The sequence below is a fragment of the Salmo trutta genome, chromosome 3 (assembly GCF_901001165.1).
Source record: "Salmo trutta chromosome 3, fSalTru1.1, whole genome shotgun sequence".
Classification (NCBI taxonomy): domain Eukaryota; kingdom Metazoa; phylum Chordata; class Actinopteri; order Salmoniformes; family Salmonidae; genus Salmo; species Salmo trutta.
This window is the reverse complement of record NC_042959.1, coordinates 42,068,396-42,096,204: the sequence shown is the minus strand read 5'-3', so window position 1 is coordinate 42,096,204 and position 27,809 is coordinate 42,068,396.

Sequence of the window (27,809 nt, the reverse complement as noted above, 5' to 3'; positions counted from 1 at the left end):
TATAGCATTTTTAATTTTTTCGTATTTCGCGCCAGGCGCTACCATTGGTTATTGGCGAGGCGTTCCGCTAGCGGAACTCCTGTCCATATTAAGGAGAAGTAAATCTTTAATTCTGTGCATAACAGTAGTATATTCTATCAAAGTTTATGATAAGTATTTCTGTAAATTGATGTGGCTCTCTGCAAAGTCACATTACTGAACATAACGCGCCAATGTAAACTGAGATTTTTGGATATAAATATGAACTTTATCGAACAAAACATACATGTATTGTGTGACATGAAGTCCTATGAGTGCCATCTGATGAAGATCATCAAAGGTTAGTGACTAATTTTATCTCTATTTCTGCTTTTTGTGACTCCTCTCTTTGGCTGGAAAATGGTTGTATGTTCTTTTGTGACTAGGTGCTGTCCTAACACAATTGTTTGGTGTGCTTTCGCTGTAAAGCCTTTTTGAAATCGGACACTGTGGTTGGATTAATGAGAATCTTATCTTTAAAATGGTGTATAATATTTGTATGTTTGAGGAATTTTAATTATGAGATTTCTGCTGTTTTGAATTTGGCGCTCTGCACATTCACTGGCTGTTGTCATATCGATCCCGTTAACGGGATTTCAGCCGTAAATTAAACTCTCCTCATCCACTAGCATAACCTGACTAGACCCAGCCTCATCTACACCACCATCCCTGGCATGACTAGGCCCAGCCTCATCTACACAACCATCCCTGGCATGACTAGACCCAGACTTGTATTTTATCAATGGCAATTTGAATGCACAGGGATACCTTGACGAGATCCTGAAGCCCATTATCGTGCCATTCATCCGCCGACATCACCTCATGTTTCAGCATGATAATGCACAGCCCCATGTCACAAGGATCTGTACACATTTCCAGGAAGCTGATAACCTGAACCAGGTTGCGGGCACTGGTTACAGCTTGAAGCTTTCTCTTGAGTGGGCAGCTTGATGAAAGACAGTCGATATTTAAATCACCCAGAAAATATACTTCTCTGTTGATATCACATTAATTACCAAGCATTTCACACATGTTATCCAGATACTGACTGTTAGCACTTGGTGATCTATAGCAGCTTCCCACAAGAATGGGCTTTGTGAGGCAGATGAACCTGTAGCTATATTACTTCAAAAGTATTTAACATGATATCCTCTCTAAGCTTTATAGGAATGTGGTTCTGAATATAAATAGCAACACCTTCACGATTGGCATTTCTGTATTTTCTGTAAATGTTATAACCTTGTATTGCTACCACTGTATCATCAAAGGTATTATTTAACAGAAACAAATGTTGGTAATTTTTTTCTTTATACTGTAGGAATCGAAACCAGAACCATGGCATTGCTAGTGCCATGGTCTACTAACTGAGCTACACAGTGCCTTGCAAAAGTATTCACACCCCTTGGCATTTTTCCTATTTTGTTGCATTACAACCTGTAATTTAAATTGATTTTTATTTGGAATTCATATAATGGACATACACAAAATAGTCCAAATTGGAAAGTGAAATGAAAAAAATGACTTGTTTAAAAAAATGCAAAAAAGAACTAAAACGGAAAACTGGTGCATGCATATGTATTCATCCACTTTGATATAAAGCCCCGAAATAAGATCTGGTGCAACCAATTACCTTCAGAAGTCACACAATTAGATTGCACACAGTTATATTGCACACAGGTGGACTTTATTTTAGTGTCACATGAGCTCAGTGTATATATACACCTGTTCTGAAAGGCCCCAGAGTCTGCAACCCCACTAAGCAAGGTGCACCACCAAGCAAATGGCACCATGAAGACCAAGGAGCTCTCCAAACAGGTCAGGGACAAAGTTGTGGAGAAGTACAGATCAGGGTTGGGTTATAAAAAAAGATCAGAAACTTAGAACATCCCATGGAACACCATTAAATCCATTATAAAAAATGGAAAGAATATGGCACCACAAACCCAACATCTCACATCACCACGAGAACACCATCCCCACAGTGAAGCATGGTGGTGGCAGCATCATGCTGTGGGTATGTTTTTCATCGACAGGGACTGGGAAACTGGTCAGAATTGAAGGAATGATGGATGGCGCTAAATACAGGGAAATTCTTGAGGGAAACCTGTTTCAGTCTTCCAGAGATTTGAGACTGGGAAGGAGGTCCACCTTCCAGCAGGACAATGACCCTAAGCATAATGCTAAAGCAACACTCGACTGGTTTAATGGGAAAAATTTAAATGTCTTGGAATGGCCTAGTCAAAGCTCAGACCTCAATCCAATTGAGAATCTGTGGTATGACTTAAAGATTGCTGTACACCAGCGGAACACATCCATTGACTTTGGGGGGGTGAATAGTATTGCACGCTCAAGTTAGTTTTTTTGTCTTATTTCTTGTTTGTTTCACAAGACAACATTTTTGCATCTTCAAAGTGTTAGGCATGTTGTGTAAATCAATTGATACAAACCCCCAAAAATACATTTTAATTGCAGGTTGTAAGGCAACAAAATAGGAGAAATGCCAAGGGGGTGAATACTTCCGCAAGCCACTGTATGGGACTATGCTAAACTATTAGTGGTTTTGTTTATGGGTAAAATGATGAGAGAAGATTCAAGTTAATGTCAAGTTTATTAGGCTTTTGCTATATCATCAAGTTAAAAGAACTCCAGCACAGAGCAGAGAAAGGAGCCTTGAATAATTAAACAAATAAATTGCAACGTGTCGTCTAAAGCAATTTAATTCAGGAATGAATTCAATTCTTTTTAATCTTAGCTGTACTAAAGACTTACATTTTTTGTTGGAACAGACTATATGGGATTTATTACAATTTGTTTGTACATTTGTATTGTATTTGTTGTGTTTACACTGTTCAAAATGGTCGGAAAACCAATTAATCACACATACTGTAATAAGCACACAGAGCTTGCTCCTCCTACCTTCCTTCTTGATCGCCTTCTTCATGTCATTTTCATTAGTAGACAAACATCCATTAATACATTTCAAGGCCGTAAACATAGAAATCAACTTGGCAAGAGTCTATTGTCCTGCTAATAGCCCATCATGTGTGGATGGCTTCTTTTGTTTTCCAATGTATTGAATGAATGTATTAATTAGTCATTTACCATTCTCATTCTCGGAGTGGAAACATTGTTTGCAGAGTTCACAACCTGCTACATTTGTGAAAAACAAGTGTTTGAAAACATGTTTTCAAAATGCCTCCAGCTCACATTCTAAAGTGGTGGATGACGCGCTGATAGCCTTTTTCCTGCACTTGAATGGTGAATGGGAGGCGTATTTCAATTACCAGTTGTGAAATAAAAATAGACACAGGCCAATTTAATTCCAAGAAATTATGCAAATAATTCTAAAGACCGATAAGTATGACGGTCAAATGTTAGAGCCAGAAATTGGGGGATTTCTGGAGGGTGAATTATTATGTGGATTATAATATATTGACTTATTTGTAGGGGTTGTTGCATTTGTCATTGTATCTGGATGGCCAAATACAAATTTGTTTCGATCACCAATTAGCTATTATGAGGGTTTCGGCTGGCTATTGTCCAATTTAATGGCTCATCAATGCATAAACTGTGACCAATGTACATCACTGTATTCTAAGAATAAATACACAGCATCTACAGTGGTTTAATTATATTATTGAATTCCCAAATACAATCAAGCATTTCAGTTATAAAACAAAATAACAAAAGGAGCCTTGAATAATTAAACAATAAATAAACCGCAACATGTCAGCTAAAGCAATTGACTTCAGGAATTAATGAAACTGTTTTAAATGTTGGCTGTACTAAATACTTTAAAACCTATATGGGATTGATTATAACATGTTTTCAAAATGCCTCCAGCTGTCCATCACTACTGTAAACCGAGAACTGTATTCTAAAAATAAAATCACAGCATCTACAGTTGTAGAAAAACATAATTAAATTAGATTTAAAAAAATATATGCTTCAAAATACATATGTTTATTAGGCTACCGTGCAGTGACAAAAACCAACAGGACAATGAGATGTTTACTGTAGCCCACATAGTAAAGTGCCAAATTCTTTAGATAAGGGAGAGGCCATGTCCAGACTTTTGAATGAGGCTGGGTGATCAAAGAATCAGTAGGATATTAAACAAACACTCAAATAGCCAGCAGAAGCAAGAACAGAAGCATAGGGCTGAGTGACTCACTCATTCCTGGCTTTTGTTCAAAATAAGTTATATTACAATGCAGGGTTAAAGACACATTCTTTCTGATTGTCTTTAGCATGCAGTCTCTCTCCTCTCACTACAGCTAATTTTGTTTGAATTATTATGTGGATTATAATAAATGTATATATTTGATGGGGTTGATGCATTTTTCGTTAGGGAAAATTTGGTCTGTGATATTGAGTTAGAAATGTAAAACTTTAGAATACATTGCAAGTTTGCCCTTTTTTGTCCATTAGGCTACACTTTACAATAGGACTCAACTCTGACTGACCGCAGCATCTATCGGTAGTCTAAACTGTGGCAGAAATTGGGGGATTTTTCACACCTAGCAGAGCTATTAGACTATCATTTTGTAAATTAATGGAGGTGTGAATGTTTCAGTCAGTCTCTCTCCTATTGCACTAGAGTCCTGCATCGGGCAATAAAAAAATCACCTTGAGGGTGTTCCCGGAGTTGTGAGAAAGCTTGGGTAAATACAATGGCACAATTACACTTGACATGTGGACTGACGATTTAAAAAAAATAGGATTAGTTGTGCCTTACAGCCCATTACATAAACAAAGAGTGGATGTTATCCACCACAGAGTGGGACAGTGCAGCTCAAAACTGCAGATAATGTACATGAAGGCCAGCTATTGTGAAAGAATACTCCGTGGATCTTGCTGATTTCCTCTATCGCTTCAAGAGGCCTACTGTCCACCCGGTAATTGTGTGGTTCCAAAGGATAAAGCGTCACCTACAGATGGATGTGTTGTTTCAGAGAGGCCAGCTGCGAGCCTGTGACCAGACACTGTGGATAACATAATTTTGCTGCACAGCAATTTGAAGAAATCTAGTTGTGAATGGATTGTTTTTAAAGGTTATTGTTTTAGTATATTTATTTGTTGTCCGATATTAGAAGGCAGGAAAATAGGAATATTAGTCATAAAAACAATTAGGCTAGCAATTAGGCTAAATAAATTGATGTTATTTTGTTGGGTAACTGATCGGCTCTCGGAACTCATTAAGAGGCGGCTTCTATCTTCAATATAATCATTAATTCAGAAGGTTCATTCAGTAGACCTCTTGATGCGAGAGGAAATTAACAAGATCCACAAGTATTATTTCACAATAGCTGGCCTTACTGTACGTTATCTGCAGTTTTGAGCTGCACTGTCCCAGACCGTGGTGGATAACATCCACTCTTCGTATATGTAGGCCTGCATTGAATTAAATTAGATTACCAGGTTCCTTTTTCATTAAGTTATATAATAATCCAAGCCTTCTGGGAATGTTATTTAGTTCAAAAGTTATGGGTGGAGTTAGAAATTTGGCTGTCAGTAGTATTACAATGGAAATGAACTTTTAATCCATATGTCTTCATATAAGGGTGCAGTGAGATACCCTATGGGTTGGATGATACTTTTCTCGTCAATCATCTTGAAAAAATGTATACTTAAAAACTTAAAAGCAACCATTGTCAGCATTTGAATGCTTTATTATCCGACGTTGAAAGTGCATGGATGACGGAGAGAAACAAAATGGTGCAGTTTGAGGCCATGTGGCGGAGAGTGATGCATTTGTTTACATGTCTCAAATAATTGAACACACATACACACACACACACACACACACACACACAACATGAGCAGATTAACTTGGTCAAAACATTCCTTTATTAAAGATTTTCAGATTTTGGTACTTATTTATTTTCATCCAAAGCCACGAATGAGTCACTCAGCTTTATGCTGACAAATATAGCTCTACGCTGCAAAATAGCCTACTAAATAGGCCAAGCCTAAACAAATATATTAAATTGCCTAAGTAAACTAGTACATATCTTAAATAAATTAAGTAGCTCGGGTCTTGAAAATATGGGCAACCATATTCCCCTCCCTATCCTCTTTCATTCAGTTTCTTCTTCACATCAGCAAAGAAGGACTCTGTTTCAGAGGGGCTATCAGTCATTCACACTGTGGTAAATAAAGCAAGTATGTTACTTTGAATTCTTTATATCTGTTTATAGAGGGAGAGCATGATTAGCTTTCTAACTCCCCCTTGTGATAGTGTGGTGCAATGACGCAATTTACCACAATCCGCCACCATCTACCACAAACAGTCGCGGCATAAACTCAAAGATTTTAATTGAGCAACCACTGTATCAACCAATCAGCATCCAAGATTCAAATAACCTGTTTTCTAATATAGATTTTGGTAGGTGGCTTGAGACATTTGTAAGAACCATCACCTGATATGATTGTCTCGTCTTTAGCTGAGAGGTAAGTTTTCACCTGTCTATGATCCACCACTGCACTATGTACCACACTGTCAAGTCTATGGGAAAGCATTTTATTATGTTTTGTACCTTTATTTAACTAGGCAAGTCAGTTAAGAACAAATTCTTCTTTTCAATGACGGCCTAGGAACAGTGGGTTAACTGCCTTGTTCAGGGGCAGAACGACAGATTTCTACCTTGTCAGCTCGGGGATTCAATCTTGCAACCTTTCGGTTACTAGTCCAATGCTCTAACCACTAGGCTACTTGCCGCTGTAAGAAAGATACATTTCTGTCTGCCTTTTAAAAGGGGCTTTGTGGTCTTGTTTTATCTTCTATGACTGGACATATTTTACAACAAATCAACCTTAACACATGTAGCATATATTATGACCCACCACCGATACAGTTTTTAATTCATCCCATTTGTCATGGTAATTTCAATACTATAGTAAACATGTCATATTATGTAGATTTGTTTGGTCAATGAGTCACAAACATAATAAAATAGAACTCTGAGAGGACATCCTGTAGGTAAGCACATAGTATACAAGCGTGGAGGATGAATAGGCTCTTTGTTTTTAATGTACCTTTATCTGACTAGAGGTGTTATAAGTGGTACAGTTGTTTCTCCTTTAAAAGTTGTGAGCTTGCACCGAGGAACCCAGCATCACGGCTTCATTGCTCCAGACCACCACAAGGGAGAGCCAGAGCACTCATTATGCATTTGGGTACCAAGGTTTTTATGACCAATCATATCGAGTGGTTCCAATGACGAATTTTGATGCGAGCCACCTGTCCCTGGGTGAAGATGGCTGACAAAATGTACAATTGAGAGGAATATGTTAGCTAACCTGTTTAGGATAGGGGGCAGTATTTTCACGGCCGGATAAAAAACGTACCCGATTTAATCTGGTTATTACTCCTGCCCAGAAACTAGACCTCCTCCCTATAGGCTGTCTCATCGTTGTCGGTGATCAGGCCTACCACTGTAGTGTCATCGGCAAACTTAATGATGGTGTTGGAGTTGTGCCTGGCAGTGCAGTCATGAGTGAACAGGGAGTACATGAGGGGACTGAGCACGGAGCCCTGAGGGGCCCTTGTGTTGAGAATCAGCGTGGCGGATGTGTTGTTACCTTTCCTTACCACCTGGAGGCGGCCCGTCAGGAAGTCCAGGATCCAGTTGCAGAGGGAGGTGTTTAGTCCAAGGATCCTTAGCTTTGAGGGCACTATGGTGTTGAACGCTGAGCTGTAGTCAATGAATAGCATTCTCACATCGGTGTTCCTTTTCTCCAGGTGTGAAATGGCAGTGTGGAGTGCAATAGAGATTGCATCATCTGTGGATCTTTTGGTGCGGTATGCAAATTGGAGTGGGTCTAGGGTTTCTGGGATAATGGTGTTGATTTGAGCCTGACCAGCCTTTCAAAGCATTTCATGGCTTTTGACGTGACTGCTAAGGGTCGGTAGTCATTTAGGCAGGTTACCGTTGTGTTATTGGGCACAGGGACTATGTTGGTCTGCTTGAAACATGTTGGTATTTCAGACTCAGACAAGGAGAGGTTGAAAATCTCAGAATAATTTATCAGTGTCTCAAGCCCAGCTCAGCTAATCCCTACCATTGTGACACAGAGGTATCATAATGCTTCAGCAATTGTAGATTACACCAGGGGCGTCAGTAGACACGATATAAGTAAAGGAATTGATGTCCCTTTAACTGCCTTGAATGCTTCTACTGATCCTACAGCTATTGTATGCAGTAATCATGTACCTATGAACCAGATGTATACTGTTAGCACTAAGTCGGTGCTAACAGTATACAGGAGGAAGTGCACTGTGAGCAGCACACCCTGCACTAACATAAATAACATGAGCACACCTTCTGCTAAGCTTCCCAGTAATGCAATGAAAGCAAGCATCCCGGAAGAAAAGTGCTCAAAATAGCCCACACTTAAAACAGTTGAAGTCGGAAGTTTACATCACCTTAGCCAAATACATTTAAACTCAGTTTTTCACAATTCCTGACATTTAATCCATGTAAAAATTCCCTGTTTTAGGTCAGTTAGGATCACGACTTTATTTTAAGAATGTGAAATGTCAGAATATTATTAGAGAGAACCCTATTACAGGGTCTGTCACTGGTTTACTGGTGCTATTTTATGCCGTCCCTGGGAGGGGTGCGTCACTTGAGTGGGTTGAGTCAATGATCTTCCTGTCCGGGTTGCCCCCCCCCCCTTAAGTTGTGCCGTGGCGGAGATCTTTGAGAGCTATACTCGGCCTTGTCATGGGATGGTAAGTTTGGTGGTTGAATATTTCCCTCTAGTGGGGATATATCCTGCCTGTTTGGCCCTGTCCGGGGGTGTCGTCGGACGGGGCCACAGTGTCTCCCGACCCCTCCCGTCTCAGCCTCCAGTATTTATGCTGCAATAGTTTATGCGTCTGCCTGTTCTGCCTGCGGCTATGGAACCCTGACCTGTTCACCGGATGTGCTACCTATCCCAGACCTGCTGTTTTCAACTCTCTAGAGACAGCAGGAGTGGTAGAGAACCTCTGAATGATTGCTATGAAAAGCCAACTGACATTTACTCCTGAGGTGCTGACCTGTTGCACCCTGAACAACCACTGTGATTATTATTATTTGACCTTGCTGGTCATCTATGAACATTTGAACATCTTGGCCAGGTTCTGTTATAATATCCACCCGGCACAGCCAGAAGAGGACTGGCCACCCCTAATAGCCTGGTTCCTCTCTAGGTTTCGGCCTTCCTAGGGAGATTTTCCAAGCCACTGTGTATCTACACCAGCACTGCTTGCTGTTTGGGGTTTTAGGCTGGGTTTCTGTACAGCACTTTGTGACATCAGCAGATGTAAGAAGGGCTTAATAAATACATTTGATTAAATGATTGAGACTGAATTATTTCAGCTTTTATTTCTTTCATCACATTCCCAGTGGGTCAGAAGTTTACATACACTCAATTAGTACTTGGTAGCATTGCCTTCAAATTGTATAACTTGGGTGAAACGTTTCGGGAGCCTTCCACAAGCTTCCCACAATAAGTTGGGTGAATTTTGGCCCTTTCCTCCTGACAGAGCTGGTGTAACTGAGTCAGGTTTGTAGGCCTCCTTGATCGCTTTTTCAGTTCTGCCCACAAATTTTCAACAGGATTGAGGTCATTGTTTTGTGATGGCAACTCCAATACCTTGACTTTGTTGTCCTTAAGCCATTTTGCCACAACTTTGGATTAATGCTTGGGGTCATTGTCCATTTGGAAGACCCATTTGCGACGGGGCTTTAACTTCCTGACTGATGTCTTCAGATGTTGCTTCAATATATCCACATAATTTTCCTCCCTCATGATGCCATCTATTTTGTGAAGTGCACCAGTCCCTCCTGCAGAAAAGCAACCCCACAACATGATGCTGCCACCCCCGTGCTTCACGGTTGGAATGGTGTTCTTCGGCTTGCAAGCCTCTCCCTTTTTCATCCAAACATAACAATTGTCCTTATGGCCAAACAGTTCTATTTTTGTTCCATCAGAACAGAGGACATTTCTCAAAAAAATACGATCTTTGTCCCCATGTGCAGTCTGGCTTTTTATGGCGGTTTTTGGAGCAGTGGCATCCTCCTTGCTGAGCAGCCTTTCAGGTTCTGTCAGTATAGGACTCGTTTTACTGTGAATATAGATATTTTTGTACCCGTTTCCTCCAGCATCTTCACAAGGTCCTTTGGTGTTGTTCTGGGATTGATTTTCACTTTTCGCACCAAAGTACGTTCATCTCTAGGAGACAGAATGCGTCTCCTTCCAGAGCGGTATGACAGCTGCGTGGTCCCATGGTGTTTATACTTGGGTACTATTATTTGCACAGATGAACGTGGTACCTTCAGGTGTTTGGAAATTGCTCCTAAGGATGAACCAGACTTGTGAAGGTCTACAATTTTCTTTCTGAGGTCTTGGCTGATTTCTTTTGATTTTCCCATGATGTCAAGCAAAGAGGCAATGAGTTTGAAGGAAGGCCTTGAAATGCATCAACAGGTACATCTCCAATTGATTCATATGATGTCAGTTAGTCTATTAGAAGCTTGTAAAGCCATGACATAATTTTTGGGAATTTTCCAAGCTGTTTAATGGCACAGTCAACTTAGTAAACTTTTGACACACTGGAATTGTGATGCACTGAATTATAAGTGAAATAAACTGACTGTAAACAATTGTTGGGAAAAATTACTTGTGTCATGCACAAAGTAGATGTCCTAACCAACTTGCCAAAACTATAGTTTGTTAACCTGTTTAGGATAGGGGGCAGTATTTTCACGGCCGGATAAAAAACATCCCCAATTTAACCTCTTACATCTAGGGGGCAGTAATTTCACGGCTGGATAAAAAACGTACCCGATTTAATCTGATTATTAGTCCTGCCCAGAAACTGGAATATGCATATAATTATTAGCTTTGGAGAGAAAACACTCCAAAGTTTCTGAAACTGTTTGAATGGTGTCTGTGAGTATAACAGAACTCCTATGGCAGGCAAAAACCTGAGATGCTTCTGTTCAGGAAGTACCCTGTCTGAACATTTCTTGCCCTTCTTGATTCTCTCTATCGTTTACAAAGGATCTCTGCTCTTACGTGACACTTCTCACGTCAACAATGGAGTCTCACAGCCCGGGAAAAACAGGAATGATGTCATTCAAAGCCCTGGCTGAAGCACACGAGAGCAAAAGCTGAGTGGTCAGTCAATGGACTAAGCCTTAGGCGCGTGACACGCCCCGCCCCCGGCTTTCGGTTTTTTCCTCAGTTTACAGACAGGCAGATTCCCGGTCGGAATATTATCGCTTCTCTACGAGATAAATTGCATAAATATTGGTTTTAAACAGCGGTTGACATGCTTCGAAGTACGGTAATGGAATATTTCGAAATTTTTTGTCATATTTTGCGTCATGCTCGTGGCCGAGATTTAGCGTTGGGATAGTGTCTAGAACGCACGAACAAAACGTCGCTGTTTGGATATAACGATGGATTATTTGGGACCAAACCTACATTTGTTATTGAAGTAGAAGTCCTGGCAGTGTATTCTGATGAAGAACAAGCAAGGTAAGAACATTTTTCTTATAGGAAATGTGATTTTGGTGAAGGCTACACTGGGTGGGTGTCTAAATAGCTAGCCCTGTAACGCCGGGCTATGTACTTACATTATTGCAAAATGTGCTTCATCCGAAAAGCTATTTTAAAATCGGACATATCGAGTGCATAGAGGAGTTCTGTATCTATAATTCTTAAAATAATTGTTATGCTTTTTGTGAACGTTTATCGTGAGTAATTTAGTAAAATCACCGGAAGTGTTCGGTGGGAATGCTAGTTCTGAACGTCACATGCTAATGTAAAAAGCTGGTTTTTGATATAAATATGAACTTGATTGAACAGACATGCATGTATTGTATAACACAATGTCCTAGGTGTGTCATCTGATGAAGATCATCAAAGGTTAGTGCTGCATTTAGATATGGTTTGGGTTTATGTGACATGATATGCTAGCTTGAAAAATGGCTGTGTGATTATTCCTGGCTGGGTACTCTGCTGACATAATTTAATGTTTTGCTTTCGCTGTAAAGCCTTTTTGAAATCGGACAGTTTGGTTAGATAAAGGAGAGTCTTGTCTTTAAATAGCTGTAACATAGTCATATGTTTGAAAAGTGTAAGTTTTCGGATTTAGAGGAGTTTGAATTTCGCGCCCCGCCCATCATTGGATATTGGAGCAGACGTTCCGCTAACGTGTAGATGTAAGAGGTTAATCTGGTTATTACTCCTGCCCAGAAACTAGAATATGCATATAATTGTTTGATTTGGATAGAAAACACCCTAAAGTGTCTGAAACTGTTTGAATGGTGTCTGTGAGTATAACAGAACTCATATGGCAGGCAAAAACCTGAGAAGATTTCATGCAGGAAGTGGCCTGTCTGACAAGGTGTTGTTGTTCTTGGCTCTGTTTATTGAACATTTAGGATCTTAGCTGTAACGTGACACTTCCTACGGCTCCCATAGGCTCTCAGAGCCTGGGAAAAAGCTGAACGATATCGAGGCAGCTCCAGGCTGAAACACATTATCGCCTTCGCCAAGTGGCCGATCAGAGGACAAAGGGCTTAGGCGCATGCCCGAGTTGACAGCATGCTGTATTTTCTTTCGTCTGTTTACCTAATTGCAGATTCCCGGTCGGAATATTATCGCTTTTTTATATTATCGCATAAAAATTGATTTTAAACAGCGGTTGACATGCTTCGAAGTACGGTAATGAAATATTTAGAAATCTTTTGTCACGAAATGCGCCGTGCGCGTGACCCTTATTTACCATTCGGATAGTGTCTTGAACGCACGAAGAAAACGCCGCTGTTGGAACATAACTATGGATTATTTGGGACCAAACCAACATTTGTTATTGAAGTAGAAGTCCTGGGAGTGCATTCTGACGAAGAACAGGAAAGGTAATCAAACTTTTCTAATAGTAAATCGGAGTTTGGTGAAGGCTAAACTTGCTGGGTGTCTAAATAGCTAGCCCTGTGATGCCGGGCTATCTACTTAGAATATTGCAAAATGTGCTTTCACCGAAAAGCTATTTTAAAATCGGACATATCGAGTGCATAGAGGAGTTCTGTATCTATAATTCTTAAAGTAATTGTTATGCTTTTTGTGAATGTTTTTCGTGAGTAATTTAGTAAATTGTTAGTAAATTCGCCGGAAGTTTGCGGGGGGTATGCTAGTTCTGAACGTCACATGCTAATGTAAAAAGCTGTTTTTTGATATAAATATGAACTTGATTGAACAAAACATGCATGTATTGTATAACATAATGTCCTAGGTGTGTCATCTGATGAAGATCATCAAAGGTTAGTGCTGCATTTAGCTGTCTTCTGGGTTTTTGTGACATTATATGCTAGCTTGAAAAATGGGTGTCTGATTATTTCTGGCTGGGTACTCTGCTGACATAATCTAATGTTTTGCTTTCGTTGTAAAGCCTTTTTGAAATCGGACAGTGTGGTTAGATTAACGAGAGTCTTGTCTTTAAAATGCTGTAAAATAGTCATATGTTTGAGAAATTGAAGTAATAGCATTTCTAAGGTATTTGAATATCGCGCCACAGGATTCAACTGGTTGTTACGTAGGTGGGACGATTTGGTGCCACCTGCCCTAGAGAGGTTAAACAGCGTTTGACATGCTTAGAAGTACGGTAATTGAATATTTTGAATTTTTTTGTCATGATATGCGCCGGCGCATCAGCCTTCAGATAGTGTCTTGAACGCAAGAACCAAACGCAGCTATTTGGATATAACTATGGATTATTTGGAACCAAAACAACATTGGGTGTTGAAGTAGAAGTCCTGGGAGTGCATTCTGACGAAGAACAGCAAAGGTAATCCAATTTTTCTTATAGTAAATCTGAGTTTGGTGAGTGCCAAACTTGGTGGGTGTCAAAATAGCTAGCCATGATGGCCGGGCTATCTACTCAGAATATTGCAAAATGTGCTTTCACCGAAAAGCTATTTTAAAATCGGACACCGCGATTGCATAAAGGAGTTCTGTATCTATAATTCTTATAATTGTTATGTTTTTTGTGAACGTTTATCGTGAGTAATTTAGTAAATTCACCGGAAGTTTTCGGTGGGTATGGTAGTTCTGAACGTCACATGCAAATGTAAAAAGCTGGTTTTTGATATAAATATGAACTTGATTGAACAAAACATGCATGTATTGTATAACATAATGTCCTAGGAGAGTCGTCTGATGAAGATCATCAAAGGTTAGTGCTGCATTTAGCTGTGGTTTTGGTTTTTGTGACATTATATGCTAGCTTGATTTCAAACATATGACTATTTTACAGCTATTTAAAGACAAGACTCTCGTTAATCTAACCACACTGTCCGATTTCAAAAAGGCTTTACAGCGAAAGCAAAACATTAGATTATGTCAGCAGAGTACCCAGCCAGAAATAATCAGACACCCATTTTTCAAGCTAGCATATAATGTCACAAAAAACAAAACCACAGCTAAATGCAGCACTAACCTTTGATGATCTTCATCAGATGACACACCTAGGACATTATGTTATACAATACAGGCATGTCTGTTCAATCAAGTTCATATTTATATCAAAAACCAGCTTTTTACATTAGCATGTGACGTTCAGAACTAGCATACCCCCCGCAAACTTCCGGGGAATTTACTAACAATTTACTAAATTACTCACGATAAACGTTCACAAAAAGCATAACAATTATTTTAAGAATTATAGATACAGAACTCCTCTATGCACTCGATATGTCCGATTTTAAAATAGCTTTTCGGATGAAGCACATTTTGCAATATTCTAAGTACATAGCCCAGCCATCACGGGCTAGCTATTTAGACACCCACCCAGTTTAGCCTTCACCAAAATCACTTTTCCTATAAGAAAAATGGTCTTACCTTTCCTGTTCTTCGTCAGAATGCACTCCCAGGACTTCTACTTCAATAACAAATGTAGGTTTGGTCCCAAATAATCCATAGTTATGTTCCATCAGCGACGTTTTGTTCGTGCGTTCTAGACACTATCCAAATGGTAAATCACGGTCGCGCGCATGGCGCATAACGTGACAAAAAAATTCTAAATATTCCATTACCGTACTTCGAAGCATGTCAAACGCTGTTTAAAATCAATTTTTATGCAATTTATCTCGCAGAAAAGCGATAATATTCCGACCGGGAATCTGCGTGTCTGTAAACTGAGGGAAAAACCTAAAGACGGGGACGGGGCAGGTCACGCACCTAAGCCTTTGTCCTAGACAAAGATAGACCACTTAGCAAAAGCTCTCGTGTGTTTCAGCCAGGGCCTTGAATTACGTCATTCCTGTTTTTCCCGGGCTCTGAGAGCCCATTGGAGACGTGGGAAGTGTCACGTAACAGCAGAGATCCCTTGTAATAGATAGAGAGAATCAACAAGGGCAAGAAATGTTCAGACAGGGTACTTCCTGAATAGAACCTTCTCAGGTTTTTGCCTGCCATAGGAGTTCTGTTATACTCACAGACACCATTCAAACAGTTTTAGAAACTTTGGAGTGTTTTCTATCCAAAGCTAATAATTATATGCATATTCTAGTTTCTGGGCAGGACTAATAATCAGATTAAATCGGGGACGTTTTTTATCCAGCCGTGAAAATACTGCCCCCTAGCCATAAGAGTTTAACTGCCTGTGTATATTGGTTTCTAACTTACCTGAAAAGTTGCATATCACGGGGGCTGTTTGATGCTAATGCAGAACACCACATTATGTTTTTGTGTTGGTTAAGGGCAGTCAGGTCTGGAGAGAACCAAGGGCTATATCTGTTCCTGGTTCTAAATTTCTTCAATGGGGCATGCCTATTTAAAACCTCTTGAAGGTCTCTAAGCGGGACGAACATCCAGCGAAAAACTCCTATCGACATTAGCATAACGAAATTTAATATATATATTTTTTTCAAATATAGGACTGTCTCATATCGTTTTATAGATACACCTCTCCTGAATCGACCCACGTTGTCCGATTTCAAAAAGGCTTTACAGGAAAAGCAAAACATTAGATTATGTTAGAGGAGTATATCGTAAAAGTAGCCACATAGCCATTTTCCGACCAACCACATGCATCACAAATAACCAAAAAACAGCTAAATGCAGCACTAACCTTTTACAAACTTCATCAGATGACACACCTAGGACATCATGTTACACAATGCATGCATTCTTTTGTTCGATAAAGTTCATATTTATAAATAAAAACAGCATTTTACATCGGCACGTAACGTTGACTAACTATTTTCCCTCAAATGCATCCGGGGAAACAGTGCTACAATTTACTCAATTACTATTCGAAAACATTTTTAAAATGTAATATTGTCATTCTAAGATTTATAGATGAATATCTCTTGAAAGCACCTGTAATACCAGATGTAAAAATAACTTTACTGGGTAATCACACTTTGCGATAAAAGGGGATGGCGATACTCAGAAAATTACCTAGTAAATACAGCTCTGCGCCATCTTGGAACGACAGCTATTTCGACAAAACATTTTTTCCCCATTTAGGTTCGTTCAAACATGTCAAACGTTGTATAACATAAATCTTCAGGGCCTGTTTCAACAAGAGAGCCAATAAGATTCGAGGGGGACGATTGTATTGTGTTTCAAAACGTTTCGAAAGGAGGGGGTAGACAGGGCCGCCGGCGTCATAATGGTGATGGCCCTCCTCATGTGACCAATTTCAACAGCGTGTCATTCATTCAGTTTCCACAGTAGAAGGCTCAAACCACTTTGTAAAGACTGGGGACATCTAGTGGAAGCAATAGGAAGTGCTCAATGAACCATAGCTCATGGTGTGATTAATAGGCAAAGATGTGAAGTTGAGTCCACAATTCAGAATTCCACATCCTGTTACGATCGGTCTCGGGGTTTTGACTGCCATATGAGTTCTGTTATACTCACAGACACCATTCAAACAGATTCAGAAACTTTAGGGTGTTTTCTATCCAGAAGTATTAATTATATGCATATCCTAGCTTCTGAGTTTGAGTAGTAGCCGCTTAAAATGGGCACGAATTTTTTTCAAAATGCGCTGTGGCGCCCCCTATCCTAGGGGAGTGCCAAGAGGCTAAGATGGTGAGGAAGGCATTTAAAAAAAAATAACCAGGCATCCTCTACTGACGGGATGAGGTCAATATCCTTCCAGGATACCCGGGCTAGGTCGATTAGAAAGGCCTTCTCGCTGCAGTTTTTCAGGGAGCATTTGACAGTGATGAGTGGAGGTCGTTTGACAGCTGACCCATTACAGAAGCAGGCAATGAGGCAGTGATCACTGAGATCTTGGTTGAAAACAGCAGAAGTGTATTTAGAGGGCAAGTTGGTTAAGATGATATCTATGAGGGTGCCCGTGTTTACGGCTTTGGGGTGGTACCTGGTAGGTTCATTGATAATTTGTGTGAGATTGAGGGCATCAAGCTTAGATTGTAGGGTGGCTGGGGTGTTAAGCATGTCCCAGTTTAGGTCACCTAGCAGCACGAGCTCTGAAGATAGATGGGGGGCAATCAGTTCACATATGGTGTCCAGAGCACAGCTGGGGGCAGAGGGTAGTCTTTAGCAGGCGGCAACGGTGAGAGACTTGGATTTTTAAAAGTAGAAGTTAGAATTGTTTGGGTACAGACCTGGATAGTAGGACAGAACTCTGCAGGCTACCTCTGCAGTAGATTGCAACACCACCCCCTTCGGCCATTCTATCTTGTCTGAAAATGTTGTAGTTAGGGATGGAGATTTCAGAGTTTTTGGTGGTCTTTCTAAGCCTGGATTCAGACACGGCTAGGACATCCGGGTTGGCAGAGTGTGCTAAAGCAGTGAATAAAACTTAGGGAGGAGGCTTCTAATGTAAACATGCATGAAACAAGGCTATTCCAGTTACAGAAGTCATCAAAAGAGAGCGCCTGGGGAATAGGAGTGGAGCTAGGCACTGCAGGGCCTGGATTCACCTCTACATCGCCAGAGGAGGAGGTGGTTCAGGGTACGGCTAAAAGCTATGAGAATTGGTCGTCTAGGACGTCCGGAACAGAGAGAAAAAGGAGCAGGTTTCTGGGGGCGATAAAATAGCTTCAAGGTATAATGTACAGACAAAGGTATGGTAGGATGTGAATACAGTGGAGGTAAACCTAGGCACTGAGTGATGATGAGAGCGATATTGTCTCTAGAAACATCATTGAAACCAGGTGATGTCATCTCATGTGTGGGTGGTGGAACTGAAAGGTTGGATAAGGTATAATGAGCAGGGCTAGAGGCTCTACAGTGAAATAAGCCAATAAACACTAACCAGAACAGCAATGGACAAGGCATATTGACATTAAGGAGAGGCATTCTTAGCCGAGTGATCATAAGGGTCCAGTGAGTAGTGAGGTTGGTTGGGGTCACGGAGATTCAGACAGCTAGCCGGGCCATCGGTTGCAAGCTGGCAGAAGATGGTCTGTTTTTAGCCACCTTGTGCGTTTCCGTCGGTAGATTAGTGGGGTTCCGTGTGGTAGAGGGGACCAGTCCAATTGGCAAAATAGTTATAGTTATAGTGGCCCAAGAAAATTGTCTGATAGACCTATTCAGATAGCAGCCGATATGACAGCTAACGATTAGCGGGGCGCAGATGGGCGTTCAGGTTACGTCGCGACGGAGGGGTCAGTTGGGTAACTCCCTCGGGCAGATAACTTCGGTAGTCCAGTCATGAAGGCCTGGTGGGGCTCCGCATCGGCAGTAAAACGGGTCCGGATAGGTGATTGTAGCCCAGGAGTGGCTGATGGAACTCTTCAGCTGGCTAGCTCCGGAATAATTGATGTTTGCTCCGGGACCGACGTTAGCCAATAGTCACTCGGAAAGCAGCTAGCTAGCTGCAAGATCCAGGTGTAAATGTCCAGAGCTTGCGGTAGAAATCCGGGGATATGGATTGAAAATAGGTCCGGTGTGCTCTGGTCTGAGTCGCGTTGTTGAAAAACTGGCAATAGGTTTTCAAGCTAAAGGATAGCTGATGACCGCCAACCGTGGTTAGCTGAATACTAACGTTAGCCAGTGAACTGGTTTAACTTCTGGCTAACTTCTGGCTAACTTCTGTTGTGGGTTTCAGATTTGAGGTGAATAATACTTTTTTTTAAACAATTGGTGAGGCGGGTTGCAGGAGAATGTTTTGAAGTTGAGTTTTTAGAAGAAAAGAAATTATAAAAAGATATGCGAAGAAAATATATATATATATATATACACACACACACACGGGACACGACAAGACGAGGACAAAGGACGTCTGACTGCTATGCCATCTTGGATGGATATAAATAAAGGTAAAAAGAAAGAAAAAAAAGATGCATAATCGAGAGCATCCTGTCGGGCAGTATCACCGCCTGGTATGGCAACTGCTCCGCCCACGTAAGGCTCTCCAGAGGGTAGTGAGGTCTGCACAACGCAGCACCGGGGGCAAACTACCTGCCCTCCAGGACACCTACACCATCCGATGTCACAGGAAGGCCAAAAAGATCATCAAGGACAACAACCACCCGAGCCACTGCCTGTTCACCCTGCTATCATCCAGAAGGCGAGGTCAGTACAAGTGCATCAAAGCGGGGATCGAGAGACTGAAAAGCAGCTTCTATCTCAAGGCCATCAGACTGTTAAACAGCCATCACTAACATTGAGTGGCTGCTACCAACATACTGACTCAACTCTAGCCACTTTAATAATGGAAAAATTGATGTAATAAATGTATCATTAGCCACTTTATATAATGTTTACATACCCTACATTACTCACCTCATATGTATATACTGTACTCTATACCATCTACTGCATCTTGCCTATGCCGTTCGGCCATCACTCATTCATATATTTTTATGTACATATTCTTATTCAATCTTTCACACTTGTGTGTATAAGGTAGTTAGTTGTTGTGAAATTGTTAGGTTAGATTACTTGTTAGATATTACTGCATGGTCGGAACTAGAAGCACAAGCATTTCGCTACACTCGCATTAACATCTGCTAACCATGTGTATGTGACAAATAAAATTTGATTGGATTTGTCTGGTCACAGCTGCTTCACAAAGCTTTTTGTATTACATTCTCATCAGAGACACAGGAGAGCTGAGGTATTACTCCATGACATTCCCATAGAGCTATGGGTGTTGAGTTCTTTGCTAAATAAATAGCCCACATTCCAATTGACATATTCATGAATCTATTCAATACTTTTTTCCTATCTATTTCACTCTATTTATTCTGATTTATTTGTGTTGACATGATCACACTGAGACAAACTTATGTCACACACATCCAGTTTCCTTTGAACATAAGATAACATACCCATAAGCAACAATGTAAGCTACCCTAGTTTGGATTGTGTGTCATATTTACTGATATTCAGATTACAGTTTTAATGTCCCTTAATTAACCACCCTGCTGTGCTCACTGTGTGTTGTAACACCAACAGAAAAATAAATAAGCAGACAGCTACAACAAAGAGGACATAGTGGTCAGAAATGACAGAGGAAAAATGTATAGGGGTGAACAGTCATTGGGGTGAACAGTCATTCAATTACACATCAACCACAGGCCGTTATCTAACCAGGGTAAAATTAAATTAAAGTCAGGGTAGGCAAGAATTATTCAACACTAATTCGCTTGAATTAAAGCCTCAATCAGGCCCACAGTATTGGCAGAGGAGTGCCCGAGAGCTTGACCGCATTGTAAACAACATTGTCTGCCATTGTGTTCTCGTTTCTTCATTCCGTTCTTCTGCTGGTTCAATTATTTGCCAAGCAGAGGGATTGCAGACTGCTGCTTGAATATATGCATTTTGGGGAAAGTTTGTTATTCTGGTTATTCTGCCCTGGAGTCAGACACATAGCCAAGTGTAGTTTTACCTCTCTGTAATGTTTTAGCTGTCAATAATAACATCTAGACCAGACCATGGCACGTCACTGATACAGGCCTTCAGGGTAACCCTTTCTAACCCACAATGGGGCTCTAATATAATTGACTTAGAAGTAATGCTTTTGTTACACAGAGAAAAAACAGAATTACAAGTCGGAAGCGAGGGCATAACAGGATTAACCTGACACTCTGCGATGAAAGAAAACTTAGAGAGAAAAGGATGAATAAAACTTGCTCACAGGAGAAAAAGGAGACATTGGTATGATATCATCTTATTACAGGTCTCTCTTGGAAAATAGATGTTATCTCAATGAGCAAAACCTGTATAAATAAAGGTAAAATTTAAAATAAAAAATTCATTGGACTAGATGACCGATGGGTTCCCCCTGGGTTCGATTGATACATTCAGCTTCAGAATTCCACCTTAAACTACTCAGATTTCATTTTGATTACCCTTTGCAGTTGGTGGTTTAAAAAAGTAATAGGAGGGTGTGGTTATGGCGTTGAACTGATCAGACGTGTTTTTAATGCTATCCTGCCAATTTCGGCTACACTTCTTTTAAATTCTTTTAATCTCTTATTTTAAATCCTTGTAACAGGAACGACAATATTCTTGGACAATTTCAGGCGTATCTACATCCATTATGAATCGACTACAACATAGTCCTCCTAAAACAAGAAGAACATCTCGCATCGACAATGTGGTCCAGGCTAGGCCAGTTAGCCTGCTAATTCAGCCAGCTCTACAAACTTAGTTAGCCCTGCATTCTCCTCACACCACGAGTCCCACATGACAACCAACGATGGCGATGACCTAAACCAGAACCAAGGGGTTTTGGAAGCAATCTCTGCCATGAGGGCAGACTTTTCTACCAAACTCGAAAGTGTCCTAATAGGGATGAGTGAAGTTAAACATGACCTTCAAGCCTACTCAGCGTGCTTGGACGAAGCAGAGGAACACATTTACATGGTGGAAGATACTGTCGTCACTGTCATAACAACAACTGAAAAGTTGGAAAAACAGGTGTTGGACCTTACTTCAAAACTAAGTTCACTCGAGAATCACCACAGGAAGGTCTAATTTGAGACTGGTTAATCTACCAGAAAAAGTGAAAAATGGTGACACAGTTGAATCTCTCTCTCTCTCTCTTTAGCAGTATGCTTAGGATCATTGTCCTGCTGGCAGGTGAACCTCCTTCCCAGTCTCAAATCTCTGGAAGACTGAAACAGGTTTCCCTCAAGAATTTTCCCTGTATTTAGCGCAATCCATCATTCCTTCAATTCTGACCAGTTTCCCAGTCCCTGTCGATGAAAAACACATCCCCACAGTGAAGCATGCTGCCACCACCATGCTTCACTGTGGGGATGGTGTTCTCGGGGTGATGAGAGGTGTTGGGTTTGCACCTGTAACGCCCTGGCCATAGAGAGGGGTTTTTTGTTCTTTATTTTGGTTAGGCCAGGGTGTTACATTGGGTGGGCGTTCTATGTTAATTTTTCTATGTTGGCTGGTTTCTTTGGTTTGGCCGTGTGTGGCTCCCAATCAGGCACAGCTGTAGTTCGTTGTTGCTGATTGGGAGTCACACATAAGTAGCCTGTTTTTCCTTTGGGTTTTGTGGGTGATTATTTTCTGTTGAGAGTTTTTCCTGACAGAACTGTTTCTGGTCATTTTTGTATTGTGTTCGTTCAGTCTATTAAAATTCTAATGATGAACACATCCTCCGCTGCACCTTGGTCTAATTCTGACGACGGCTGTTACAGCACCAGACATAGCATTTTCCTTGATGGTCAAAAAGCTCAATTTTAGTCTCATCTAACCAGAGTACCTTCTTCCATATGTTTGGGGAGTCTCCCACATGCCTTTTGGCGAACACCAAACATGTTTGCTTATTTTGTTCTTTAGGCAATGGCTTTTTCCTGGGCACTCTTCCATAAAGCCCAGTTCTGTGGAGTGTACGGCTTAAAGTGGTCCTATGGACAGATACTCCAATCTCCGCTGTGGAGCTTTGCAACTCCTTCAGGGTTATCGTTGGTCTCTTTGTTGCCTCTCTGATTAATGCCCTCCTTGCCTGGTCCATGAGTTTTGGTGGGCGGCCATCTCTTGGCAGGTTTGTTATTCTTTCCATTGTTTTATTATGGATTTAATGGTGCTCCATGGGATGTTCAAAGTTTCTGATATTTTTTATAACCCAACCCTGATCCATACTTCTCCACAACTTTGTCCCTGACGTGTTTGGAGAGCTCCTTGGTCTTCATGGTTCCATTTGGTTGGTGGTGGCCCTTGCTTAGTGGTGTTGCAGACTCTGGGGCCTTTCAGAACAGGTGTATGTATATATATACTGAGATCATGTGACAGATGATGTGACACTTAGATTGCACACAGGTGGACTTTATTTAACTTTTATGAGACTTCTGAAGGTAATTGGTTGCACCAGATCTTATTTATGAGCTCCATAGCAAAGTGGGTGAATACATATGCATATTCCATTTTTATTTGTTGCATTTTTTAAACAAGTCATTTTTTTTCTTTCGCTTACCAATATGGACTCTTTTGTCCATTACATGAATTCCAAATAAGAATCTATTTAAATTACAGTTTGTAATGCAACAAAATAGGAAAAATGCCAAGGGGGTGAATAATTTCACAAGGCACTTTAGCTTGTTCATTTCTGATCTTTGAAGCATTTTTTGGTTTATACATTTACCATGGTATACTACATTAATGTTATATGTTTGAGCATTTTGTTACTTGGCAGCTACTAGCAGCAGACCCTATGTTGTGGATCATCTACAACTATTTTGACTGTCCATACTGTAACGTTAACGTTAGTAAGGCTTCACTAAGTAGCATTACTGTTTTAGGTGGAGCTCGTCTTTGCTATTTTTCAAAAGAAAACTACGTCTCACATATCATCTTGCTAGATATGCCTTTTGTTGTGATATTTCACATAACATCTTGCAAGAAATGCCTTTCGTTTTGTTCGTGAGGAGTAATGCCGAGAGAAGGCAGGAGACACTTTGTTTTGTTTAGCATCGCTTAGGTTATACTGCTCCCTTTAATGGATCAGGCGTCCACCAGGCTACACTCTACGATTAGGGGGAGGTGGGAGAGGAAACGTTGGGTGTCTCAGTTAGGGAGGCAAGGGAATGGGATTCAGTGTTTAACAACTTCATTCATCTATTGTGTTCCTACAAAAAACTCACTTGTTGAAGGATGAGCTACTTAAAGTACGCAAGGCAAGTAATAGCATCCTGTTTCTCCTCTCATTCTCGTGGTGTTATGGTTTTAATTCACTAATCTGTTCTGTTTCAAGTGGATAATATTATAACTGATACAGCTGGTAGATACATTTTGATACAGGGAACTCTTTTGAATGAGCGTTTTAATCTGGTAATATTGATGATAAGCCCAAATTCTTTGAGAATGTATTTCTATTGATAGGCTGGTTCCTGGTAAAGTCCTAATGGCAGGAGATTTTAATAGCACTCTTTATCCTCATCTACCGTAGATCGCTCCTCTGGTTTAGACGCTTCCCACTCGCAGAGTAGAAAGATATTACAGCATTTCATTAAGGAACCTTGGAGGACTCAGAACCCGATTAATAGGGAGTATTCATGTTACTCGTCGACATTTAAATCATATTCTCATATAGACTACTTTTTAGTTTTTTGCTCATTGCTTCCCAATATAGCAGAAAGTGGATTCCCGTCTTTAAATCCCCCACAGAAACACAAATTAAACCGAATCAGATCTAATTAACAAAAAAACAATGGACAAAAGACCAGTATTTTGAATGTAAAAAAAAAAATAAGTCATTAATAGTCCTCTTTTTAATAAACAATTATAGTTTTTTTTTTTTGAGTGACCATTCCCCTGTGTCATTATTCTATAGGGATACAAAACTAGTAAAAGGATCCTCTAGATGGCATTTGCATCCCAGATGGTTACAAGACCCAGACTTCTTTCATTATGTTGGAGTGCATATAGATGTTTATTTTACATTGAACACTGACCAAACATCAGCGAGTACCAAATGGGAGGCTTTCAAAGCATATATTAGGGGGCAATTATAAGTTTTACCAGTTTCAAATCAAATCAATTAAAGCTGAAAATGAGAGAGATGGACAGCAAAATCAGAGAATTGGAGAGGGAAGCTTTTTTGGATAACTCATTAGACAAGGAATTATTTGCCTTTAAAGCTTAGAACATTCCACCTCAAAGGCTGCAAACAGCTTAACGAGGCTGAAACAGTCCTTCTATGATCAAGGAGGAAAACCTGGTACATTGCTGGCCTCGCGCATTAAGAAGTTAAATTCAGACAGAGCCATTAATGAAATTCATAACTTACAATGACAATTATCAATGGACCCTGTATATCAGGAATCAAGGTAAGACCCAGATGCAGACTGTCGAACACTGTATATTGTAGCAAACAAATGGGTCAAGGCAGGCCGGGGTCGAAAATCCAGGGTAAGGCAAAGGTACAGGACAGCAGGCGGACTCAAGGTCAGCGACAGGCAGGGTTCAGTAATCCAGAGATGGAGCAAAGGTACAGGACGGCAGGCAGGCTCAGGGTCAGGCGGGCGGGTACAGAGTCAGGACAGACAAAGGTCAAAAACCGGGAGGACTAGCAAAGAGAGGCTGGGAAACGATAGGAGCTGACAGGAAAAACACTGGTAAGCTTGAACGAACAAGACAAACTGGCAAGAAACAGACAGAGAACACAGGTATAAATACACAGGGGATAATAGGGAAGATGGTCGACACCTTTAGGGGGGGTGTCACAAGCACAAGGACAGGTGAAACAGATATATCCACATATGATCTGAAATGGTCAGAGGATGAAAGGATGACTTGACATAGCTGGCTTTTAGTTCTGTGAATATCATAATAGCTTGTCACATTAAAGCAGTTCATTCACAAAATCACATTAGAACACAGAGTGGCTTGACTGATTAGACCTTTGTTATTTATATTGTCTCAATGCCTTAACATGAAATAGTAATGTAATTATCACAGCAGGACGAGGAATTCAAAACATCTGATTGTGCCAGCAGTGGTACTGTATGGTCAAGCACCAACAGTGACTGAGCCAATCAGAGAAGATCACTCCAATCACATCGCATTGAGAGCATAGGTCATTGACAGAAACACTCACCTGAGAAGTAGAAATCAAAGGGAGAGAAACTAGGTATTGAATAACTGCAGTTGACATAACTAAATACGAATACAGAACTTGTTTTTGCGTGGATTTGGCGGTTAGCTTTTAACAGCTAGGACTGCTATTTCTTGTCCCGGAATCCTGCTTAACAGACAGGTTGAAGCCTGCTTGACAGAGATGCTAAGCTGCTAGCCATCAAGCTAACAAAGTTGGTAGGTGAAGGAGTCAAGTGCAGGAGAGCAGAGATGTCCAAGTAGCGTCTTTAATAGGCAAGTCCACAAGACACAAAATGTCAGGTACAATATCAAAACAAGAAACCGCCCACGACACAAGAGAACACAGTACTCACGGAAGGAGGAAAACAACGCTCCTAAACTATTACACACTCAGTATAAACGTGAATAAACCTGAGGCACAACCTCAACGAGCAACATAACACGAATAATCCTGCACAAACCTAAGCAGGCAACAGGGGTAATTATACACACAGAAATTAAACCAAATGAACCCAGGTGTGAAAGAACCAAAGGCAAAACAAATGGAAAAGGAAAAATGGATCAGTGATGGCTAGTAGGCCGACGACGCCGACTGCCGAGCACCGCCCGAACAGGGAGAGGAACCACCTTCGGTGGAAGTCGTGACACTGTGTGAATTGAAAGTGGGCCTCTGGGAGAGAACACTGACAGGAAATTTACGATGTCTTTGGGGATACTTTATTCCAGAGCATGTGTTAATGTTTCTGTACTGGGGTACCAGGGGAAGATGGCTCCAGTATGGAGTTGGGGGGCCAGACGCTGGTCTCTAAACAGATACTGTCTGCTGTGAATTATAATCATCTTTTATACAAATCTTAACCTTATGACCCATTTCATACATCTGTTGTGTGTCATGTAGACTGAAGGAGAATGGACTTGCTATAAAATGCTGTGGCTCAAACCAGATCGTTGAATTCTCAGTTATCACATCCAGGGGTGATTAACGACAAGCTCCATTACTGCAGTAATTCAATAATCAAGTTTGATTATTTTGAAGAAATCTAAAAGTCTCTCCTTTTGATTACAATAAGGATTATAGGCTTGAGGTGGCTTCCTTGATCATGCAGGTCGCCAGCCTATGTGAGAAACTGGGGAAAACGCAGAGTGGAATGCTTACATTTTCTATGCCGGTGACTGGAATGGCGTTTGCGCTTGTTGGATGCATCTCTGCCTTGTCGTTTGTTGTTATCCGACTGGCTGATGTTGCCCGGAGCTCACCCATCTGATAGCTGAGTCGAAGGAGCACAGCAAGAGGAGCAAGACAATCAACGATGGTCACATGTCTCGAGCCGTGGAAGCTGAAGACAGCGACCTCCCGCAAAGCAGTCTACACTGGATCAAGCGGGGCTTCTCCATCGGTCGGAGGCCCGCATCAGGCACAGGGAGCAACAGGTTCAAGTTTTTCTGCCTCTCACCCATCGATTCTATCGTAGTCCATGTGGGTTATAATGACATTATGAAGGGCGGCTCTGAAAAGTTGAAACTGTATTTTAATGAGCTGATTGACTCTCTGCTAGACACTAACAAAAGACCCATCATATCTGGCCCTGTGACATCTCTGAATCACAGCATTGAACACGTTAGCAGGATTCTTTCTCTTCACAACTGGCTACGTGATTGTTGCAGCTCAATGGGTGTAACTTTTGTTGACAATTTCTATACATTTTGGAAACAAAACATGTTTTATAAGGAGGATGGGATCCACCCAAATA